Below are 24,739 nucleotides of genomic sequence, written 5' to 3' on the forward strand. Positions count from 1 at the left end.
GAGGAGGGAAAAACAACAGGGGGGATATAAGGGTGAAAGTGAGGGAGGATAAGGGGAAGGGGGGAGGGAAGAGAGGATCATAGGGAAGATTCGAGGGAAGGGGAGAGAATGAGAGGTGGGCAAGGTGTCAAGGCAGGGAATGGAGAAGCAGAGATTTCAGGGAAGTGCAGAAGGAGGAAAAGGTAGGTATAGAGCGGATTGAGTGAGGTATGGAATGGATTGGGTACGGCCGATCGACAAAATGAGTTTGGCCAAGATTTCATCATCTTTCGCATGGACAGATAAATGTAGGTCCTTACTTCCTCCTTATCTGAGCAAATCATCAGATCCAGTCTTAAAATCAGAATTTCTGAGATTTAGATTTAATCTGCTTCCAAATCTACAAATCTTGTCTATCAGAGATAAAGAGAAGTATCCCAGTGACATTTGTGATACATGTGATGAAAAAGAAAGGCAGACACTTCAACATCTACTTTTGAAATGCCCTGGGACATGGAATTTGAGAGTGGCAAGATTTCAGAGATTCGTTCATGATATACGTTGGCTGAACTCACATATGTTTTGGGACAGACTAGCATCGGAAATGAAACCTTCCTAACAGCGGAAGTGGGTAATCCTCTGACGGGTCTGAATTTGAGGGGAAGTGGGGAAATCCACTTTAGTAAAAAGTGAAATCAAACGGATGAATTTCTCCTGTGTCCTGAATAGTACTTAATGGGGGGGGGGGCAGTCTTTCCTTTCGTTTGATCAGACTGAATGCCTGCAGTGCTCTTAATGTCTGGTTCATTGAGAGCTAGTGTGTTTTCTTTTGAGAGCTTTGCATTTTTGGTCTGTAGTTTCTTATTTTGTTGTTGTTGATAAGAGGATTTTGCTTTGTTTCTTTCCTCTTTTTTTCTTCTCTTTTTCTCTTTCTTTTAGAATAATTCGATTGATTTTAATTAGAGATATTTTTAGTATATAGATGTGTACGGTTTGTGTATTAATTTGTGTTACCATAGTAATATTTATGCTTTTTGGTTTTTAGAGTTTTTCATTCCTAGCTAAGAGTTGACATTTGGCGGCTCTTCGTGTTTCTTCCATTTGGAGCAAAACACGATTGCATTCCTTTTTAGATTTTAAGATATGATACTGGCTATAATAGTATTTCCCTTGCTCTTGAATTTATGTAATTTATTTTAACTTTTTGCCTTTTTCTTTTTTTCTTATTGCTATAGCTGTCAGGTTTACTTTTTAAACCAAATGCTAATAAAAAAATGTAACCTTGAATGTCCTCTTTTTGACTGTGACAATGAACTCCTCACATCTACTCACAGCACCAACTTTGTAAAATAGGAGATGAATGCCAGAAAGGAGCATAACCATATTGGAATCCTTGAAATCCATTGAACCCCCTAAAAAGCACCTAGGATACCCCATATGGATCAGCCACAGCAAAATAAATAGTAGGAATAAACACAATTCTATGTCATGGCTCTGAGGCTTCCTCTAATTAAGGCAAGATAGGGTTCAAATCAAGCAAAAAGAAAGGGTGTCCCATAGGTGTCTATGGGGGGAAAGCAGCAAAAACCATATTTCCTAACGGTACTTGACTGTCTAATTGGAATTATTGTAGTGTTCTGTTTCTCTAATTGTAGCCCTAGACTACCCACACTCCTGAGTCTAAGCCTTGCCACTCTACCGACCTAGATTGGGGTTGGCTAGTCTTCAGTGTCTTTCCTGTACACCATAATATGTTGGGCTCCCAAAATCCACCTCTAAGGTTGATTTTGAAATCCATATTAACTGCATTATCAGTAACATTTACAGGCCCACTAACACTGTGTCTTACACCATCATCCACATTGCAAGGCTTGGGCAAGGGACCGTTCGTAGATGTCTGGTGTTATAAGATTTTCTGTACTAGATAAACCTTTTTCAGTACATGTTTTCTTCAGAAAATCAAATTTGTGTAGAGATATGGTTTCAATTACGGTAGCAGGTCTAGGGTGCCTGGAGACCACAAAAAGTGGCAGCGGTGCATGTTATGAGTCACAATAACATAACATAGCATAACTAGTACTTTACTGGCCTATGCTTTTTAAAGTTAGAGTTCTGTGTAACAATCAATATAGGTTCACTACAGAGAGCTTTTACTGGTAACACCTTAAGCACACTGCTGAACAGCAATTGTTAAGATGGAGTTTCAGAATCGGCCCGCTGGACCTATTCTGATGGGCGGGGACACACACTGATGTTTTGCCAAACTCTGGGTAATGTGACTGAACAGCAAAGTTTAGACTTGGGAGGGCATGAGAGTGAAGAGTTGCACCCCCAGACAGGTAGACTGGGGCATTGATGAGTCACTCCAAGAAAGTACTGAGCACACACAGAAAAGACTCCCATAGACCCACGGGACAGGACCTGCACTCTGTCAATGAATCAAGTAATCAGCCTTGACTCATGGGTATGTATCACGCACCATATCAATGGAAGATAGCCGTATGCCTCTGAAGGCACGGCCACCCACCCGCACACATCTGCTACTTGAAGACACATCGCACAACACCTCTGTCACTAGAATGCAGCTAACTCCAATTGTAAAAATTCAGTCTAGCTGGACACATAATAAGTCTCTTTGACTCGCATACTTTCCCGACAGCCTTCACAGCACCCATTCAAAAGCCAGCTCTACATGGATAGCTAGCAGTTACTTAGCCACCCCTACCTATCTTTGTACTGGCTAAAATGCACACAGCATTCTAAAGTCCGCTAATCAATATACTTTGGTCCTCCAAGGGCATTCATCTGCAGTGCTTTGAGGCCATACCAATGGGAAAGGGCGCTATAAAATTGCCATATAACATTACATTACATTGTGCATGTTCAAAGGGTATTAAGTGAAAAGGTATTTAGTAATTGTGACCGATTTAGAAAGACCGCTTGGAGACCGCTCTGAATGGTCTTTCTAAATCAAACTGTCAGGCCTCTGCCACACATGAGTGCGCACAGGGGCTGCCAGGTATGGCCAGGCAAGGGAGCAAGATGTTTTTTGAGTTGTAATTTGTGTGTGTGTGTTTGTGTGTGTGTTTCTGACTGAGTGGGGAAGGGGGGAGTGGGTAAATGTGTGTTTGCATGACTGTCTGTGTGGGAGGGGAGCAGGAATGTGTTGGGTTGGGAAGGGGGCAGTGGGGGATTCGGGGAGGATTTTGAGCAATCTGCCAGCATGGGAGAAGGTGGGGGTGTGATCGCTTTCCAGGGAGAGCAGGAGAGGGGTATTCAGAATCTTCTTTTTCAGCATTCTGAAGGGCACACAAAATCGACCTAGTGAAAGCAGTCTTTTTTGTGTTCGCCTTCTTTAAAATGCAGAAAAATCACATAGAACTGTTCAAAGCCATTCCAGCATTACCCAACAAACCCAACAAGCTGGCATGGGAGACAAAATAGTGAGAAAAGACTTATGGAAGGAGAGTAAGAGCTGCGTATGTGAGCCCCTCATCTCTCTGGTCATAGAGTCATATTTCCTTAGACATCTGACTACCCAAAATTAGGGAAATTGTAAAAATAGGGGAACGGGCTGCACATGGACTCTTTCTTTGTCCTACGGGAAATGTAGAAATACACTCTCCCCGGGGAAATGAGGGTCCTACTGGACAGATCAAGCTCCCTCACTTCAGCCACCTTGCAATTGGCTGAAACAGTGAGGTAGCTCTTTGCCTGTTTGATTCCCATTATTCCATGCCACACCTGTGACTGAATAGCTGTACTTCAGAGGACCTTCCAGGGTGGCCTTGCCGGGGCAGCCCTCGGCTAAGGGCCCCAAGGCAAAGGGCAGCTCCCAAAGAAGTGGCTCCAGTCCGTGTTTGCCCGTGGCCACCTCGGAAGCCAGTAGCCAGCCGTTAACCAGCAGCAACTGTCAAGGTAAGTGTGGTCTGGGTAGGGAGTACAGCAATCACTAGATTCCAAAAAAACCCTTTCACTCTTCCTCTTTCTATCTCGGCTGTGTACCAACCTTTATGCAATTTTATTTTACTGCTGTATCCCATACTTAGGTGTTCTCCCTCTATCCCGATATCTCAAATCAAGGTGTTTTGCATTTACTATTGTGCCTCCAATTTAGGAGTTCTCCCTCTGTCCAGGTGAAGTTTAGACATGCGTCACACTTAGAGTGAAATGTGAAGATTAACTATGCGTGACACTTAGATAGAATTGTGAGGTTTATCCATGCATCACACCTATAGTGAAATGGGAAGATTATGCATGCATCACACTTAGACAGAATTATTAAGTTTCTCCTTGCGTCACATTTAGAGTTAAATGTGAAAATTAACCATCCGTCACACTTAGAGTGAAATGTAAAGATAAACCATGTGCCAGACTTAGATAGCACTGTGAAGTTTAGCCATGCATCACACGTAAAGTGAAATCTGATGTTTAGCCATGTGTCACATTTAGAGAGAAATAGGAAGTTTATCCATGCACCTGACTTAGATGTAATTGTGAAGAATAGCCACACGCCCCATTTCACGACAATTGTCGGGAGGTAGAGATACTTCTGAGTGGGAGGGAGACTGGTTCCCATTGAGGGCCCTACTGCAGGCTAGTAAGAGAGATGGGAGTGTCCTAGGTTGAATAACATACAGAGGGCATAATAGTTAAAAGATGGGAGTGTCCTAGGTTGAACCACAGACAGAGGGCATAAGAGTTGAAAGGGGAAGAGTGGCGACCGAACAGATAAAGTACGGGGCCCAGGGAGCCAAGGAAGGTGATCACAGCTCAATAGTACGTGTTTACAGGGGCCAAAGCAGTGTAGACATCCATCATCATCTGCACAGAATATAGGAGGGAGACCCCCCCAGCACACCACAATACACAACACTGGCAGGGACCACAGGTGGCCAAAACGGAGGAGGTACAATGGAGCGTCACCACTAACCAAGCCACTAAAAAACTCTTCCATCTGCTTACACCTCTCAAACTCTGAAGAAAAGCCAACCAGACCTATATTTCACAACAAACCACACACACTTCATGACACCGTAACAGCAAAACAAACCACACATAGCCCTGCACAACAGCACATGACAACTACCAACTGAAAAATCACACCTACGCTCAGTGAACAGTGTAAACTGAACTGAAGCTGCCAACAGCACCCCACACATCTCTTGCAATTTATCCCACTCAGTCCTACTAACTTACCCCACCCTCTTGATTTTTAGATCCGTCAGAGCGCCAGGAGACCGCTCCGGTGGTGATAGTGTGCAGTATAAATATCCTTTTACATAACATAACACCCTTCTGGGTCCATTCAGAGTTGATGGTCCCTGAAGACTCCCACCTTGACTCTAGCCCGCCAGTCAAGATCAGCTAACATCTGCCCCCACTACCTCAGGCTTGTGTCTGGTTCTTACTGAAAAGCACAGGAAAAAAGAGAATATGGCTCTTTCAAAAAAACGAATACGGCTCTTCTATTTCAGCCACATATGCAACTCTTCTTTTGTTTCAGAAGAAAGTAGCACCCAACTTGAAAGGTCTAGGCCACTTTGCAGAGCCTGAATCTACAATGTTTGCAGGGCCCTTTAACAGAGAGGGCACCAAAAGATGACCTGTATGTATGCTGACAAGAGACAGATAACCTTGGCCAGATGTCTGACCCACACCACGGGACTGTGCTTTAGCACTTTGAAGCGTCTCTTGTGCTAAATGGAATTACTAATAAAGATAGCAGACCAAATAACCAGACACACTCAAAGAATATGGCAAAGTACTACTTTATTCTCAATTTAATAAAGCAGGGTCAACTGGTAGACATCAAACTGATGCTTGCACACTCACACATGAACGTGATTACACAGAGGTCTGATACCCTAATATGCATCATCTATGACATCATCCTACATGCCAAACTGTAAAACTTATTAGCAGGAGGGATTAGTTAGGGGAACATATCTACTTTTAGAATACATAGAGGTTAGCACACCGTTAGCTGTCTCTTATCTGTGAGGCACACCTCGAACTACCTCTAAATATTTTTAATACTGACAATAGCAAACAAAATGGCAGTGGAATGGACTATGCAGCATTGTATAGCAGGTGGCACCATAGACCCACTGTTTGGTTGCCATTCTCACTCAACCATGGACTTTCGGCACGGCTAGCAGCATGTAAGCAAAATGAAACCCAGGTGCTTGAATCACATGAGATTACTCCCCACTATCCCAATTAGTCCATCATCTCTCATCAGTCCGGCCATGAGCCAAAGTTTCCCGTCTGTAGTTCACCTTGTAGACTGCTCACTGTTCTGGGACATTCAAGGGAGTGTAAGCCCATCACTATCTTCTTCTGAGGCTTAATGAAAAGCCTTTGTTTTCAACTTCTGAGTCACATGTGAAGAGACCACAAATGTGGCCACTTCAACCATTATTCACTGCTATTTGATTTAATTATACTGAGTGTCATTGCTCTTCTTGCTCTCTGGAGACTTGCTCACTCTACCTTGTATAGACTTTATATATACACTTTTAATTGTTCAATACCTGGCTCTTGCAGATGTATTCTTCTTTAATCTAAGAGAAGTATGTCTTGTCCATGGCTTATCTGTCTGCCTTCCTTTGTGCTTTTCAGCTATTTCCCAAAAAATAGCAACCTTGATATCAATCCAATATAGACTCCTCTTTGTTTTGCACTCAAAGCTGTTCTTCCAGAATCTCCTGACTCTTCAACCCTAATCTGTTTCTGAGGTAGCTGAAATGAATCTTGACACAAGCCGGTGTCCATTTTCCAATTATGGCCATCCCAGCCCCGCTATATATTCCTCTATAGCAAACTTCTATATGTCTTTCCTACCTTGTGTTACTGCATATTTACAATTATTGGTCAGCAAGTTACCTTGTCTTCTTTTGCATTCATGATTACGTTATCATTTCGTACATGTTTCTCTTGTTACGCTAGTTACACAGTCTCGCTTAAGTATTTCCATATCGTTTCAGTATGGCTTCGTATTTTTTGCTTTATGACATCACTCTGCCCTCATCAGGTTTCACTCAGCACTCCCTGATGTCCAATGGTGCGTGCTGACATCCTTCCACATGGCATCCTTCCACACGGCATACTTCCACACTTTCAAAAAATATTGCTGAGCACCCATTTGTTGTTGCCTGAGGGTCCTTTTAATCGCTTTCGTCTCTGCAAACTTCCTCACCTCCTGACAGATTACCCTGTGATTGTGCTGGGAAAAAGGACATTCTTCTGACTGATCCCAATCAAGGATGCCCTACAAGTTCTAGACTGAAACCTTGAATTATCAGGAGACCCCAGAGACACTGAGAAATACAATACCACCTGTCTCCAAAAAAGTCAACCTTCCCTCAATCTGGCATTGTGGAAGCGGCATTCCTGGAATCACCTAGCTTGGCAAAATCCGGATCTTCCCTTGGAGCCTCTCACTTGCTTGCCTCGAGAAGAATGGAAGCTTTGAGGGAACAACAATATGACCCTTTGCTGGGGTGGTTGGTAGTATGCAATTTGCTGAATGGAGTCAGAGAAACAAAAGCCTCAGCTTGATGTACATGTTCTGCTATGCCCAGACCTGCAGGAGAACCAAGGAGAAAACATTTTCTTTAAAGAGATTGGACTGTATCCAGCAAGGTAAAAGCATTAACATACCTAGCAGGTCTTTTAAAAAAAAACAATTCCCCCAAAAAAGACTAACCTCCTCAGATGGACAATGAAAATCTGCTAAACCACCCATCTTGTACTATTTTTAAGTAGGATATCCTTCCAACACTCTTGGCTTGCAAAATAGAGGCATTAGCACACCCCCCCCCCCGCCACAGGAAGCAGACCACCCTCTGGGCCTAATTAAAAACGTAATCAGTATCAAAAGGGCCCCTGGATCTTATGGTTTTATCGGTCTGCTCTAAATCAGGAGTCCAGAATTATTCAGGACTCTCTCCTGGCAAAACTTCCTAGCTCCAATGATGCCCATAAAGGTCCCATGCCCGTAACAAAAGAAAAACAAAATCTTAGGGTGCATGGCCACAGTAGCAGCTGCCTTATTGAGGAGTGTGGGCATGGGGCACTCAGGCTTCATATTATTCCTCACCCCAGATTTCAGTTTAAATCTAAGAAATATTTTTGCACACCTAGCGCCCCTAGAAAGGTACCACTCCCTCGAGCTGTGGTGAGAAATGGCAGGAGGGGAAAACATGTATTTAGCTGTTGCATCCAGGAAAACTGATAGGCCTTCCTCTGGGTCAAAGTCAGTAACAGGAGGAATGTCCCCCAAACCACGGTCCCTCAAATTGTAGCTGGGGACTCAGGATCAGGGTCGCCAGGCAATGGGCACAGAGCCAAAACAATTGTGGCTCTCTTTGCCTGTTTTTGACCATCCGCCAGGCCGGAGGGTTGATGCCCCCAGAACCTTCCTGGGGTTGCCTGGTAGAGGTGAAACACTGCAAGTGCCCACCCTCTTATTATGGTGTTTCCTCTTAAGAGGCGCTTTAGACATGAACCCCACGTTGCCCTCCATAGCCCCTGTTTCATCAATGTTTCATCAATGGGGGAAATATTGGGTGTGCCCTGTGTCAGGGCCCTGTAGACTGTATTAGAAAAGGCTTTAAATAATCTGTCCATTTTAGCCCCAAAGGCCCAATCCATAGCCTGGGACAGTGAAGAGGGAATGCAGGAGATAAAGCACCCTTCCAAGCGTCCGGCTATAGTTGCTGTCACCTCTGTCAAGAACCTTTTCCAGCCTCGAAGCTTAACACTAGCTCCCCATCCGCCATGCCTCTCAAATTCTCCATGTCACGCCCAAAAAGAGCAAAAAGAGGGGGAATTGCAGATAACGCCTGCCTTTGGATTTTGAATGGAGGAGAAAAGATGCAATAGCGTCCCACTTCACTGGGTCCCGGCAGCTGCATGTGCCAGGTACGTTCCTCTAGAGCTGCGCTGGGGCATACACTAGAGCCAGGGAAGGTCCTGTGCTCTGCTAGAGATGCTACCAGCCCCACTGAAGGAGACACCAAGCATGTGGGCTGAGGACTCTCGAGTTCACACCAACATGCCGAAGTCATGTAAAAACATGTAAGGAAACAGAATCCAGAAGACAAATACGTATCTCGCTAGATGCATGAGCATTAGGGGCTCATTATTGGTGAAATGGACACTGTCATAGGACTCAGAAGAGGGTGATTGGTAGGTATGGACTGCGTCTGATCCATAGGATATGTAGTTTTGTTTTCTGTGTTCTTACTGGTGTTGTAAATTAAGAAAACGTGAAGTACATAATTGGAAGCCTCTGTTCCATGACAGAATTATTAACCACTAATATAATTCACACAAGAACGTTTAGGGTTCATTCCTATTCACATATAGTGTCCTTCATCGAGGGAAGCTCATTAGTCTTAGTCTCGGGAGGATAGTTCAGGGGCAACGTGCTCGCGGAGCAACGCAGGTTCGATCCCCGAGTTCGTGTTTGTTAAAAATAACCTTATATAATTTGCTGATTTTTGGAGAGAAGAACCAAGTGCTCTCTATTGCATTGGGTAGAATCAACAGAGGCCATTCACGTTTTCAAAATTGTTTACGAGTGCCTCTGTTCCTCCAAAATCACACACACCCAAATATCTTTTCACAGTGTTTAATCATGTCAGCAATGCAGAAGGTTGTCCTAAAAGCCTTTCTTTGTACCATAATAACCCTATCTTCATTGGGTCAAATGCAACGTTACGTTTCGTCATGCCTTTTTCTTTTTATATTATAGCCATTATTGCTGGTGGTTACCGGCCACTGCCAGCTGAACAAGCATAACCTGCCGACTGGTTTATACCCTGCAGACCAATGTCACTTGGAGACGAGATTTTAATTTCCCAAACTCCGAAAGATAAAAGAAAATTCCCAAAAAGGGTGCTTGAAAAGAGAAGGATCTGCTGCCAAGTCTCTGTTGCCTAGGAAGGCTGCTTGGACAAGCCCAGTTAGAGCATCTGTGATGGCATATATTGTGCAAAGTTCTGGCCAATAGGACTAGACACAGAGGCCGATTCATGGAATTCCTCACAAAAGTGTTGCACGCGGCTGGCGTACAGCGTGCCCGTGCGAATGTCTGCGCCAGCTGCGTGCGATAAAATCAATTTCCGCGCACAGCGTATTCATGGATTCTCGCCTCCAAAAGCAGACGTGGCGCAGAGTGGCGCAGCGACCCTGCAGCAGCGCCAGTTACGCCCCCAAGAACGCCCTCGCGCAAGGAAAAGCCATCAAGATCGCAAAACCATCGCAAAGGGCCGTGCCAACCCTGTACCAGTTTACCGGACTGGCAAACAGCAAACGCAAAGCGGGGAACGCGTATTACGGGTTTCGGGAACACGCGTGCGCTAGAAGTTCCACACGCGATTGGCCTGGCCGCGTGTATTTCAGAGGTGCGCGAGAAGTTCCACACGCGATCAGGCCTGGGGGAGCGTGTGCGTGTATTTCAGGGGTGCGCGAGAAGTTCCACACGCGATTGGCCTGGGCGCGTGTAGTTTAGAGGTACGCGAGAAGTACCACACACGATCGGGCCTGGGGGAGTGTGTGTGTGTATTTCAGGGGTGCGCGAGAAGTTCCACACGCGATTGGCCTGGGCGCGTGTAGTTCAGAGGTGCGTGAGAAGTTCCACATGCGATCGGGCCTGGGGGAGCGTGTGCGTGTATTTCAGGGGTGCGCGAGAAGTTCCACACACGATTGGCCTGGGCGCGTGTAGTTCAGAGGTGCGTGAGAAGTTCCACACGCGATCGGGCCTGGGGGAGCGTGTGCGTGTATTTCAGAGGTGCGCGAGAAGTCCCACACGCGATCGGGCCTGGGGGAGCGGGGTATGTGTATTTCAGGGGCTCGCGGGTGGTTTTACACGCGATCGGGCCTGGGGGAGCGGGGTACGTGTATTTCAGGGGTGCGTGAGAAGTTCCACATGCGATTGGGCTGGGTGCGGGTATTCCAGGGCTGCGCGGGAAGTTTTACACGCTCGCCTACAACACGTATTCATGGAATCGAACGTGGCCAATCCGGAAACACGTACGCCAGCAGGAAGTAGGCGTAAGTTCACCCGCACAGCATAAAAGTGCACGCAAACAACAAACAAGCTCAGACGCCAGGATGAACATACCGTTCCTGGAAGCAGTGGCCGTGGGATACCGCAGGAGGAGGATAGTCCGGGCCAGAATTTTTACACCAGAACCAGCCTTTTTGGGATGCCTGATGACCATGTGTATGGGAGGTACAGGTTTCCACCTCACATAATACTCGACCTGGTCAGTGAGTGGGAGGATGACCTCACATCAACCACCCTGTGCTCCTAAGCACTCAGCCCCCTGGAGAAGGTCCTCAATGTACTGCACTTCCTGGCCACTGGATCATTTCAGCGGACAAGTGCCATAGTGGGGGGGGTGTCACAGGCCACGCAGTCACGCTGCCTACACCAGGTCTTGGCCATCATCACTGCACGCCCTTCAGTCCGCAGGCACATATACCTGCCCAGAACACCTGCAGAAAGGCATGCTGTTGCCCAGGATTTCTACAGGGTGGCACAATTCCCCAAAGTGGTAGGTGCCATTGATTGCACCCATGTGGCTCTACGTCCCCCCAGGGCAACTGAGCACATCTATAGAAACCGCAAGCACTGGCATTCCATCAACGCCCAGGTAGTATGTGATGCCAAGGGAATCATCACCTCAGTATACGCCAACTATCCAGGCTCCACCCACAACAGTTTCATCTACAGAAAGTCTACCCTAAACCGGGACATAGAAGCTGGGCGGCATGGCGATACATGGCTGCTCGGTGAGTATAAATGCCACTGCGCATGCATGCATGTCAGATACTGAGTAATGTCACAACCCCACTAATGATACCCATCACCACCTCCCCAGGGGACAGTGCCTACCCTCTCAGCACCCACATGATGACGCCAATTCAGAACCCCACCACGCCACCCCAGGTAAGATACAACACAGCCCACATTGCAACCCGGGGCATCGTGGAGCGCACATTCGGAGTGCTCAAGTCACGCTTCCGCTCCCTTGACCGTTCTGGCGGGCAGCTGTTATACGCTCCCCCAGTAGTGTGCAGGATCATAGTGGCAGCATGTGTCCTGCACAACGTTGCAACACGCCGGGGCCTGGCCATGGACATGGTGGTGCCCCCACATCTCCAACCACATGCATGCCCACTGCGCATGGGAGGGGAAAGGGCACATGGTGAGGCAGCCCGTACGCAGCTGGTGGCTAATTACTTCACATAAAATCACACCCCTGTGGAGTGCACACAGCCCTGGCACATACCAGCTGACAATCAATGATGATTGTAACTGACAATTATGATGTGTCAATGGACAGTCAACTGTCACAACCATACCAGCCTGAGATTGTACATCTGGAAGTGTTCCATTGTGTGCTTCCCTACCTACACAAACACCACCAATGCTGTGTTCAAAAGACACACTTCTATGCTGCTAAAATCATTACCCCCTTGCAAGACACAACATGACAACAGTGCCATGTCACCCAACCCCTCCCCAGCACCGCCACCCAACACACCATGGCATGACATGCCATGTGAGAGCAAACAAAGTCATCCCCCAAACATGACACGTGTCACAAAGTACAGTGTCCCTAATGGAAACTGGCCACGCACAATATGCCCACATAAATGTAGAAACAACAACACACATGACGAAATACTTACTACAATACAATCCACATAGCATAAAGATGACAGTACTAAGGCAAAGGATACGTAGTCTTACAACATGAGAATGCCAGCACATCCACCACCTCCAACTGTACAGTGTTGTTGCCACGCACATCTGGAAGTCCACTGCTCACAACATGAGCTCCATCTCCAAAGTGGACGGCCTTGTGAAGACATGAGGAATGAACCTGCAAATTAGGAGGGAGACATGGATGCACAAGCACACATCAATACACCATGCAGTGCACAATACAACAACAATATGCACTAGGAATGTATACGCAGCATTGACTACAGACTGCCCACACATGTCGTGGGAGTCCAAAGTCACTGTGTAAGTCACTGTCACTTGGGCACACCCTTTGCAAGCCCATGGAAACGGGAAGCAGGAGGGGTGTGTGTCTCACGAACCCAAGCATCTAGCCCAAACTCAGGACAAGCCTGCATGTGCCCAGCCGGAATACAGTGGATGCCCACGGGAGCCACACAAGGCAACACACTGCAACAAAAAATAAAAATATAAAATGGCCATGTGTGGGCCAGGGGGGATGGGGGAGGCCACCCAGGAGGTCAGAGGACAGGGTGCCCACCAACAGCCACCTGCGTGAATGTTGCAAAAAAAAACACCTCCATGGGCTCATGGCCTGCACGGCTACTTAATTGTGGGAGATTCACTGCTGGATTCGCTCTCCTCAAGCTCTGCTGCTGCTGCCACAGGAGGTGGTGGTGCTATGGGAGGCAGCCCACACAAAGCCCTAGTTTGGTCCTCCATGGCAGCAAGCATGCGGGTGTGGAAGGCCTCGTTCTGGAGGGATATGGTGCGGAGATCCCCATGCAACACCCGATGTGTTGCCCGGACCTCCGCCCGAGTTGCCTGCATCTCTGCTGAGAGCGTACGGGTGACACGCTCCAGCAGCTGTTCCGTCCTGGTGACAGTGGAAGCCTCAAGGTCCACAAGAGTCTGCCTGAGGTGCCGGACCTCTCCCCTCAGTGCTTCCCTCTGTCCCTGGGCATCTATAGAAATTGATTCCCTCAGATTGTCCAGGGCCGCCTGTCTGTCCCTGTTGGACGCCAACATGTCCTCCCTGACTGATTGGCAAATGGAGTCTGTTGCCTGCTGTAGTAGCTCCATCTGCCTTTCTGGGGGACAATGGAAGTGGCCACCCTCTCCATGGCTTGAGCAATCATTTCTGATGATGCTGCCTGTTGGTTGGCCATACCGTAAATGGATTGCTCCCATGCGGTATTGCCCGGTGGCAGACGGCCACCGCGTTGGCGGGCACCACACCTGTCTGGGGCAAGGCGAACTGCGCCTTGCTGTGTCGGCACTGCCTGAGGCTGCAGGACTGCATTTCCCTTCTGAACTGCTGGCCCAGGAACAGGATCAGATGTTGCGGAGTGTGGCCCTGCTTCCGTAACCACCACAGGCGCACCTACCAACACTGACATCCCCATAGTGGGCTCTACCCCTGGTGCAGGTGGGTCGGACAGAACAGTATCCCTTCCATGAACACATACCTGCGAATCCACATAGGCCTCTTCCGAATCAACACCTGAAAAGAGTTCTGGGGAGGTGCAGCCAGGGACACCCCTGGACAGTATGGCCTGCAGCAAGAGAGGGTTCTCCCCCACCACCAAACCCCGTCCCCCACTGGTGCCTGGTCGTGCTTCAGATCCCCCCTGGGCCTGCACCATCTCCTCTCCCTCAACAGCATCAGTTGCGTCATCCTCTGCAAGAACATGAAAGACAAAAAATGGAAACAGGCATTAGCACCATGGCACGCTATTAGGCCAGACAAGCTACAGTACCAGTACTTGATTTACACATGTCCCACATGATTATAACCCTCCCATGCATGCACTGTCCATGAGTTGGAAGGGGAGGAAAATGTCAGACACTGATGACACCAAGATGGGAGAGCAACACATCAGCTCCATGCTGGCTAGCAGTGCCATCACATATTGGCCTGTGAGTGGCATGTCCAATACACATACATGACACATGCCATCACACAGATGGCATGTACCATAGGCATGTCATATATGTGACAATAGGGCAGAGTGATGCGCAGTAGAACCAGGTGAATTTCTACAATCAGCCTGAATGAACACAGCTAAATACGGAACAATGTTGTAGCAAGATGCCACTTCAAGGGCAACTGGCGCGATGTAGTGCAAAACGCCTACTGTGGCCAGAAGGGATACTGTAATACCCAAATCCCGGGGCGCCAAATGCATTGGATGAAGCACATGGATGGCCCAAAACACTCAGGCACACACACCCTGACCTGGCACTCAACCAGAACCCCTCCCACAAACAACATACACATGGATCACACACACATGCATGTGCACTCACCGGACAATGCCTCGTAATCTGGCAGTTCTCCCACACCTTGGATCTGCTCCTCTGTGACGTAGGTCCCAGCAACATGCTCATGTAGAGTGAGTTCAATGTCCTCTTGTGGAGACCCACCTCCAGTCACCAGAGTTGCGGCATGACTTGAGGCCAGCTTTTTCTTTGCCCTACGCTTAAGGTCGTTCCAGCGCTTGTAGCACTCAATAGCTGTGCGCCTCATAAACCCAAGGGCACTTATGCTGTCCGCGATAGACTGCCAGTGTGCCTGACGTCGAGCAGGTGTAATCCTACACCCTGAAGTGACCAACATTTCGGCGTCATGTTCGGACACATACTGCACAAGTGCATCCAGTTCGGCATAATTGAAGCTAGGCTTCCTTGGCGTGCCGGACCGTGTAGCTGTGTCGGGGTCATCAGCCTGTACTGGACGAGCACTCTTCCTCTTTCTTTTTGTGGGTGGTGGGGATCCGGAGTGCCCTACGCCGCTCTGGACACTAGAGGCAGGAGCACCGGTGGACTGTGTAATAGTAGTGTGCGATGGCACACTGACCACATGACTTTCTGCAGGCATTAGCTGAAGTGTGATGATAGCAGGGGGAACCTCAGTCTGATGTACCGGGACCAACACTGTCCTTGCTGGGAGAGTCAGAGCTGGGGTGGATGGAGCTGCAGCTGCCCCTGCAGCCTCCCCACTCCGCCTACTCGGGGCAGCAGATGACATGGCTGCCCCTGTACCACGTGGCCTGGTGACACTGGCTTGCGCCGCCACCCGTGGCCTAGACCTGGCGACCTGGAAGTCAGCCTGGGAGTCACCCTGTGCTAGGTCAGGTGCCACAACGGGCCGGTCCAACAAGGGCTGAGCAGGGATGGTGTCAGCCACATATCCCTCAACCATGGGGGGGGGATGTGTGTCCCTGACTGGTCCTCCACACGTTGGGGGTTAGGGGGAGTCTGCAAATCCTGGGCACGTCCAATACCGCGCCCACCACGCCCACCTCTTGAGGCTCGGCCACCTTTGCCACCCTTACCACTTGCTCGCCTCCCAGCCATGGCACTGATGGAGTTGTGCGTATGGGAGTTGCAGTGGACAATTGTCCTGGGCAATTGGGGGTCAAAGGGGTAGGGTACTAGATGGAATTCGTACCCAAGTGCTCTAGCAAGGCTGTATGGAAACCCTGGGGAAAGATGACGGGTCACGCAACGCACAGGCACCCCTAAAACAGAAAATGACGTGCACGCGACCCCTCGTAGACCACGTGCGTGGGAAAAGGAACCTGCACTATGCTGTGGCACCCAGAAACACAAAAATGAACGTATGCGTGTCACACGCAGCCTACAATGACCTCTGAAGGGGTACGCCACACACGGGGCTAGCACAGTTGGTAAATATGTGCGCGACTCACCGTCTGCCTGGGAAAAGAGCGTGAAAAATACGCGCGTGTGCGCGTTGGCAACACCCCCGCCAAAAGAAGAATTGTACACTGTCTGAGGAGACAGGACAAAAGGAGAAGTCAACGCTGTTTGAGGAAACAGGTCGAAGAGAAAATCAGAAAAATACTGACAGAGGTAACAGGGAGTACGAACTAGAAACGCTGTGAAGTAAATCGCGTGTGAACCGACAAGAAGTACAGATTTCACCCACTCGCTCTCCACGGGAAGCACGTACAAGGAAATGACGTACTACACGCACCTTTTAAGCCGCACCACACGTCCAACGTCACTTCCGCGTATACGCACTGAGGCACTATCCTCCAATTACGCGGGCTGACACTCGGACGTGCAGTTTTTGGTCTTGTAACATTCCCCCGCGTACAGGGACACGCCTGCGCATGTCACGTCACAGACGCGCCTACGCTGTCAGGGCCTTTGGTCCAATGGAATCGCGTACACAGGCCAATTGCGTGTGGAACTTCTCGCCCACCTCTGAAATACACGCGCCCAGGCCAATTGCGTGTGAAACTTCTCGCGCACCTCTGAAATACACGCACCCAGGCCAATCGCGTGTGAAAATTCTCGCGCACGTCTGAAATACACGCGCCCAGGCCAATCGCGTGTGAAACTTCTCGCGCACCTCTGAAATACACGCACCCAGGCCAATCGCGTGTGAAACTTCTTGCGCACCTCTGAAATACACGCACACGCTCCCCCAGTCCCGATCGCGTGTGAAACTTCTCGTGCACCTCTGAGATACATGCACATGCTCCCCCAGGCCCGATCGCGTGTGGCCCTTCTCGCGCGTGTAGAACTTTGGCGCACATTTTTTTCCTGCGCAGGGACGCTACCGCCTGCTTTCGTGTGGCGGAAATGTATGGGCCTGTGCGCGTCTTTGGCCGTGCGCTGTTTTTCCCTATTCGATTCTATGAATACGTGTTGTAGGCAAGCGTGTGGGTGATCTGCGCACTTGCGTCCTGTACTTCCCCCGTGACGCCCACATTTTCACGAGTTGTTCCCCATTCTGCGTGTGACGCCCCGAGTTACGCCTACTTTTGTTATGTGCGCCGAGCTATGTGCGAATTCGCTGTGGCCTTATCGCACGGCGTTCGATGACCTGTGCACCAGCGTGCGCCAGCGTGCGCCGCGCACTTTTTCAGCGCACATCCCACATTTTGCACGTGCACGGACTTCCATGAATAGCTGTGCGATGTTTTCTGTGCGTTAATCGCACTTGCACTGCGATTTTCGCTATTTCACTGCGAATCGCACGTTTTCGCACGCGTGCGCCGTTTTTTCGGCACACATTAATTCCATGAATCGGCCTGCTAGTGTGATAAAGGATTTCAGTGCCACTCACTGTCACATGGGGAACCAATGAAGCGATTGAAGGGCTGGCAAGATATTGTACTGTTTATCTATTTCTCGTATGCTATTGCTTCATTCTCTCAAGTATATCGCACTATTGAAAGCAATAGGTATCTTTTTGGAAAGTTCAATATTTGTTTTAATTTATTTTTCATTGCGGAGCACGGAAAAAGCATGTTTTAACTGAGCAGGAGCAAGGACAAATCAGATTTATACCTCAAAGAATTCCAGAATCAATTGAGCAGGTTCTTTCCACCCTTATCCAGCTGTCGTGTATTTCCCAACTTCCCCGTCATTAATACTGTTCACACATCTATTCCTTCAGTAAAATTAATATCAGCAGCCGCAAAGCTTGACTATTATTGTCCGCTGCTCATCTTCCTGACCTAGTGACAAAGTCATTCCAATACGGTATCCAGAGGTCTTTGGGTCTAGCAAAGAGGACAACCTTTTGAGATAATGTTCCTCAGTGCCGTAACAGTAGCAATGACTTGCATCCATGTACTCTTGGTAAAGAACCGCTTCCCTTTGTCTTGGACATACAGCAAGATGCTAGGACAATTAATAGTCCGGCCATTCTGGTCACATGACTTGCCACGTTCTTGACATGACATAATAATCCAGCAGGGGTTCTGGATCTATTATTTGATTTAGTATCTTACTTTTTGTAGTAACAACTTGCCACCAGAACTCAAACATCACTGGGCATTCCTAGGCTAAATTAAAGTAATCAGTTTGCCTTTATGACATCTTTCACAATCATGAGATACCCCAGGATACATTTTAAACAGTCGAGGTGGTGAATAATACAATTTTTCGGTTTATAGTGATTGCGTCGAATGCCTTAGCATCTAAAGAAAAGCAATGGAAAAAAAACATTGAATGCATTTTTTTTCTTTTTTCCCCCACAACCCCGTTTTTTTACCCCTTAAAACCCATTATAATTAAAATAAAACCTATACCTCCTTTTTTTGCCGATGCATTTCTTTCTATGCTTTTGGCATTCGATGATTTGTATTTGATGCAATGACTGGATACACCATTTTTCTATACATTAAGAGTGCATCAGCTTGTCGTGCGCATTAAGTGAGATGCACTTGGTTTGCGCACGGATGCGTTGCCATCATTGTTTGCCAGTTAGTGATGTTTTAGGCCATAGCTCCCATTTTGTCAGTATCCGGGTGTCAGTGTCTCATTTAATAGTTGAAAGGCATTAGGCTGAGTGAGAAACACTGGAGATCTATTTTTTAGGACATTTGGAAGCCTGAATATAGTCAGCCCAGCCATTGCTGACTGCAACGCAACCAGGGAAAAAACACAGATAGCTTGAAAGAGAAGGGTTCATGGTTAAAAGTAGACTAAGAGGAGCAGCGATGGAGGCGTCCCCGGTTGTGGGGACCAGTCTGTTATTTGAGACATACACAGTCCACCCATCACGATGATAGTGCCCCGGGCCGTGCAATGTACGGCCCGATAGAGGGCCTGGGGGGTTAGGCGCGGGGTGGGGGCGAGATTGCGCGAAGAAACATGGGGAGGGGCAGCCAGTTGGCGCCACTGCCCCAGCGTTGCCAGGCAACAGCCCCCAACAACAGGCAAGGTGTGAGGGGAAACCTGCAGGGGGGCTGGGCAGGGCCCAGCCCCCAGGAGAATAACAAAGAACAGAGGGGGTATAAGTATGGCCAAAGGACAAGGGAGAAAAACAAACCAGGCAAGACGCTCACCTCGTACGGGTAGGCGTCTTGGGACCTGGGCACAGGAGAAGGAAGAGTTTTCTCTTGCGGGATTATGTTTTTTACTCCCATGCTTTAAAGCAGCTAAAGCTTGCGTTAGCCGTGCAGGACAAGACGCTCGCCTCGTTCGGGTAAGCGTCTTGATCCGATAAGGTACAGCAACGTGGTGCGCCTCGATGGAACAAGACGAGAAGACACCTGGAGCCGTGACAGGGTGAATCAGTGCAGCGAGGGATAAGTGCGTGGGCCGGAGACCGCATCGGGAAGAACCAGGCAACAGTGCAGTGGCGCCGGGAGGAGCGTGGGTCTCTTACCTGTAGCCTCGAGGAGGCGTCGGACGGGAGATCGCGGCAAACAGAAGAAAAAAAAAAAAAAAAAAAACACACCGTGCCACGAAACAGAGCATAAAGGAACACGGCCAGGGGCGGAACGTAGTGGCACAGCGGTTAAGGAGCGGGGCTCGACAGCCCACAGTCCGGAGTTTGAATCCCCAGGAAGCAGTATCATTACACAAGCCACATGCACAAACAAACACTAACAAACCGTTCGCCGGCTTACGAACGAGGTAGCACGACGCAAAACAAGCAGCGTCCGAGATCACGAGGCTGTGAGTTCGGATCCCCTAAGGAGCGTGTGTCAATTCGAAGGAACGGAATCACAGACAGACCCACGCATCATGCTGGCAGTAAACCTCTTTCGGGAAAAAGAAGCACCAGCAAGGCAGTTTTCATCTGGAGAAAGGAGTGCTGCGTTTTCCTGGAGCTCAGCCACGGATGGGAGCAGGAGCATAAAGAGCCCAGCGGAAGAAGTGTTTCATACGAAACAACCAGCCGGGGGGAGGCGGTGACGGGAGCTCGGACAGACGAAGAGCCCAGGTAGGGACGACACCAAAGGGGAGCCACAGCCACCGGTGGCTCAACTGCTAAGTGCTTTGTCTTGGGATGCTGGGGACCTGAGTTCTAATCCCATGTCTGGAACCTAAAAAAAAAAAAAAAAGATTTTACATAGGGCACTTAGTATAAAAAAGCGATAGAGTATAGTTAGGAGCGGAAGGGGGGGCCGGCCCGACAACCTGAACGGCGTGCATGTAAGGAGACACGCCGGGAGGGAGGCGGGTGGCGGGCCCGGCCACAGAGATATCTCACAGTTAAAGGGGCAGTACTGTAAAAAGGGTAAGGGGGCATTTTCTTTGGGCCATTACAAAAATTAAGTTAATTGGTTGTCGCCCAGCTATATTTTATGTTTACTTGGCAAACGGTTGGGTTTAGAGTAGGTGGCTATGTGCAGCTACTGCATGAGTTTAGCAATAGTTACGCCGGTTTCCCACTAGGTTGTAATAAGCAGTGCCAGTATATTATTTTCGCGGGTTTTCTGGCAAATCTCTGTGGCATAGTCAGTAAGGGTTGTGGCTTGTACCTCAAAGAACGGAGGTGGCGCCAATCGTTCGGAAGTCTATAAGTATGGTAAAAAGAAGTATGATTGTGGTAAGAACTTAGTTTAGCTAAGAGACAATCTGGTGTGCAGGGGAAGAACATAAGTATAAGAATGGCAACTTACAAGAACAGCAAGGTTAAGCAATAATAACAAAAATAAGCAATGAGAAGATAATCAGGGTACAACAATAAGGTTAACACCATGCACGACAGAGATTAGTATCAGGTTTCTGCGTTTACACTGTAGAAATGTAACACCAGGTATCATTGAAGCGAGTGACAGATCCTACTGTATTTACAGTGGCACGTAATGTATCTGGCATTTAAGACAGGCTCTTGGGCAAGACATGCAACGAGAAATTAGTCGGTCGGTACATGGGGCTAGTAGATTGTTATGGCTGACACGACAAAGGAAGTGTTCGGCCAGGGTTGGGTGGCGCCATAAATAGCAAGGTGCCACAAGGGAGAATTTTTGGTGGGACGTCCAGCGGGGTGAACGAGGGACTCTACCGGGACCAGCCACGCGGTGCCACCCCGCAAACAGTGAGGCGGCTAATGTATGCTGAAAGCCTACCTATACATAAGGGCGGTTTGTGCGCATACAAGATAAGTTTGACAAATTGCAATGTAGGAACGGTGGGTGTGCGGGGATAGGTGTTCATTGGAAGCGGGGGTGCTATGGTAGGGCTTCGGACTACAGTCCATGAGGCGATGAGCGCAAGGGAGCTATCAAAATATAATTAATTACTTATGAAGGGGTAGGTCACGAAATAAGTACAAAGTACTCTCAATGAAAACCAAGGCGAAAAGCAAACAGCTGAGGTAAGAGCAAAAAGGGCAAAATGAATGCAGCGGTGGGGCCAAGAAAGCAGAAAAAGTGGTTGGGATAAAGGGGTACCGGACATCGTGCGGAAGGAGGCCAGGGCAAGGGAAAAATGTCGCCTTTGCTGAGTGAGGAGTCCAGCAACGTGAGGGGGCACTGCCACCAGGACAAAAAAAAAAAAAAATTGGAAGCAAAATTGTAAGGAGGGGAAGAAAATGGCTGAGGTAAGAGCAAAGAGGGCAAAAGGAATGCAGCGGTTGGGTAAGAAGGCAGAAAAAGTGTTGGAGATAAAGGGGTACTGGACATTGTGTGGAAGGAGGCCAGGGCAAGGGAAAAATGTCGCCTTTGCCGAGTGGGGAGTCCAGCGACAGGAGGGGACACTGCCACCAGGACAGAAGAACATTTTGGAAGCAAATTGTAAAGAGGTTAAGAAAATAGCTGAGGTAAGAGCAGAAAGGGCAAAAGGAATGCAGCGGTTGGGCCAAGATGGCAGAAAAAATGTTCGGGGATAAAGGGGTACGGGACATCATCGTACGGAACGAGGCCAGGTCAAGGGAAATATGTCGCCTTTGCTAAGTGAGGTCCACTTGGAAGCAGGGGAAAAAATGGAAAGGAGAAATAGTTAAGGAGAGAGATAAAGGGCCATGGCGTAGAACGGGCAGGCAAGAGTGCAGGGGCAGGTCCATGGCCACTAGGTGACCCAGGGGATCCGGGACACCCCCCCCCCCAACAAGCACCGACGGTATGGCAACAATACCCAGAGGACGGAGTGGCATTGTAAACATAGCAACAAGGGTCTTGAAGGTATACAAAGCATTGGGAGGGGGATGCATGAAAGGAATACGAGCAGGAGTGAGAAGGAAATGAAAGGTTACCCGGGCAGAGGGTGGGACGAGGAGAGTTTTAATCGGTACATGTTTAACGGATTAAAAGATAAAGGGGACCACAGGGTCCACAGTTCAGGGGGGCAACAGGAATAATGGGAAAATAATGACATAAGCAAAGACAGGGACAACTACAGGGGATACGTGAACAACGACTAGGAACCATTTGAGGTCAGGGGAACAGAACCTGTGGGGCAGTCAATAGGGGACACAGAGAGGACAGCAGAATAGCAAAGTAACATACCACCTACCAACGGCACAAGGGGGTTGCAGGGGAAATATCGGAAAAACATAGCTGGGAGCATGGAGCATAAGCAGAAGGGCAGAAAAGGGGGAATTCCACGGGGTTCAATAAGAACAGTCATATGGCAATCACCTATCAACCAGGAAGAAAAGGATGGCGCTCGGGCAACAGGCAACAGCAGGCAACCGTACGGCAGAGAACGCCCACACCAGGGAAGGCATGGGTTCCACGAGTAAGCGCTGAAATAATGAAAAGGTTAGCCATTAAGGCTGACTAGGGGAACGAAAATTATGGCCGCGCATATGGCAGAGGAAAATAACGCCCATACCTGGAAAGGCATGGGTTCCACGTAGAAGCACCGGAAAGAATGAAAAGGTTAGCCATAAGGCTGACTGGGAAAGGAAAAATATGGCCACCGGCATGGCAGGAAAATTAACGCCCATAACAGAAAAGGCATTGGCCCCAAGAATAAGCACCGGAAAGAATGAAAAGGTTAGCCATAAAGGCCGGTTGGAAAAGGTAAAGATGGTCACGTGTATGACAGGAAAATAACGTCCATACCGGAAAAGGCATGGGTCCCAAGAGTAAGCACCGGAAAGAAGGAAAAGGTTAGCCATAAAAGGCTGACTGGAAAAGGAAAAGATGGCCACGTGTATTGCAGGAACATAACGCCCATACCAAAAAGGCATGGGTCCCAGGAATAAGCACCGGAATGAATGAAAAGGTTAGCCATAAAGGCTGCTGGGAAAGGTGAACATGGGCATGCGTATGGCAGAGGGAAAGAACGCCCATACCGGGAAAGGCATGGGTTCCAAGTAGAAGCACCGGAAAGAATGAAAAGGTTAGCCAGAAAGGCTGATTGGAAAAGAAAATATGGCCACGTGTATGGCAGGAAAATAAACACCCATACCAGGAAAATCATGGGTTCCACGAATAAGCACCGGAATTAAGGAAGAGGTTAGCCATAAGGTTGACTGAAAAAGGAGATTATGGCCACAGGTATGACAGGAAAATAAACACCCACACCGGTAAAGGCATGGGTTCCACTGGAGAAGGGAAGGTGGGCAACAAGATATCCGAGAAATAAGTAAAGCTAAAGGAAACGGGGCAAGGCAAAGGAAACCTGGGCAGGAACGCCCAAAAGAGTTACGAAACAGGTAAGCAACGCAGAAAGCATATGCAGAAGGTACATTTTTTAGATGGGTCAACAACAAAAAATGTGGATCCTTAGAAGGGACTTTTTTGCCAAAGGGAAAAAAATTGGAGGCAGCACACCTAGACGCAGCTACATACACCACGGAAATAGCGGGGGTAATAGACCCAACATTCAGCCCGCTAATAAAGTATGAGTTGAAGGGTTGGGGCTAGGTGGAAGGGGCGGAGAATAAAGATGCGATAGCATATTAAAGGGCCTGTAGAATAAGGGATCCAGTAGACCGGAATACTGCAACAGGGGATGGCCTGGAAAGGGGGAAGGTTAACAGGGGATCTAAAGGGGTCTCAGGCTGAGGGAAACAGAGATTTTCAGGTCAACAATAATACCACATAGAACATAGGATGGGGCATTTTTGCAGACACTAATTTCAGGGCATTAGAGGAGAGGGGACGTAGACACGGGTACTTTTGGGGGGAACCTGAGCGGCCGAGGCAACGCCCACTCAGGTGTGGCGGCACGTGTCCAGGAACGGATGCCCGAGGGTAACCGAGACTGACCAAGGAGAAGGCTGGCATCGCTAACCCTGGACACGGTGTGCCCAAAAGCACAGACACA

This window comes from Ambystoma mexicanum, chromosome 7q (assembly GCF_040938575.1).
Source record: "Ambystoma mexicanum isolate Mex_15411 chromosome 7q, UKY_AmexF1_1, whole genome shotgun sequence".
In the NCBI taxonomy this organism is placed as follows: Eukaryota; Metazoa; Chordata; class Amphibia; order Caudata; family Ambystomatidae; genus Ambystoma; species Ambystoma mexicanum.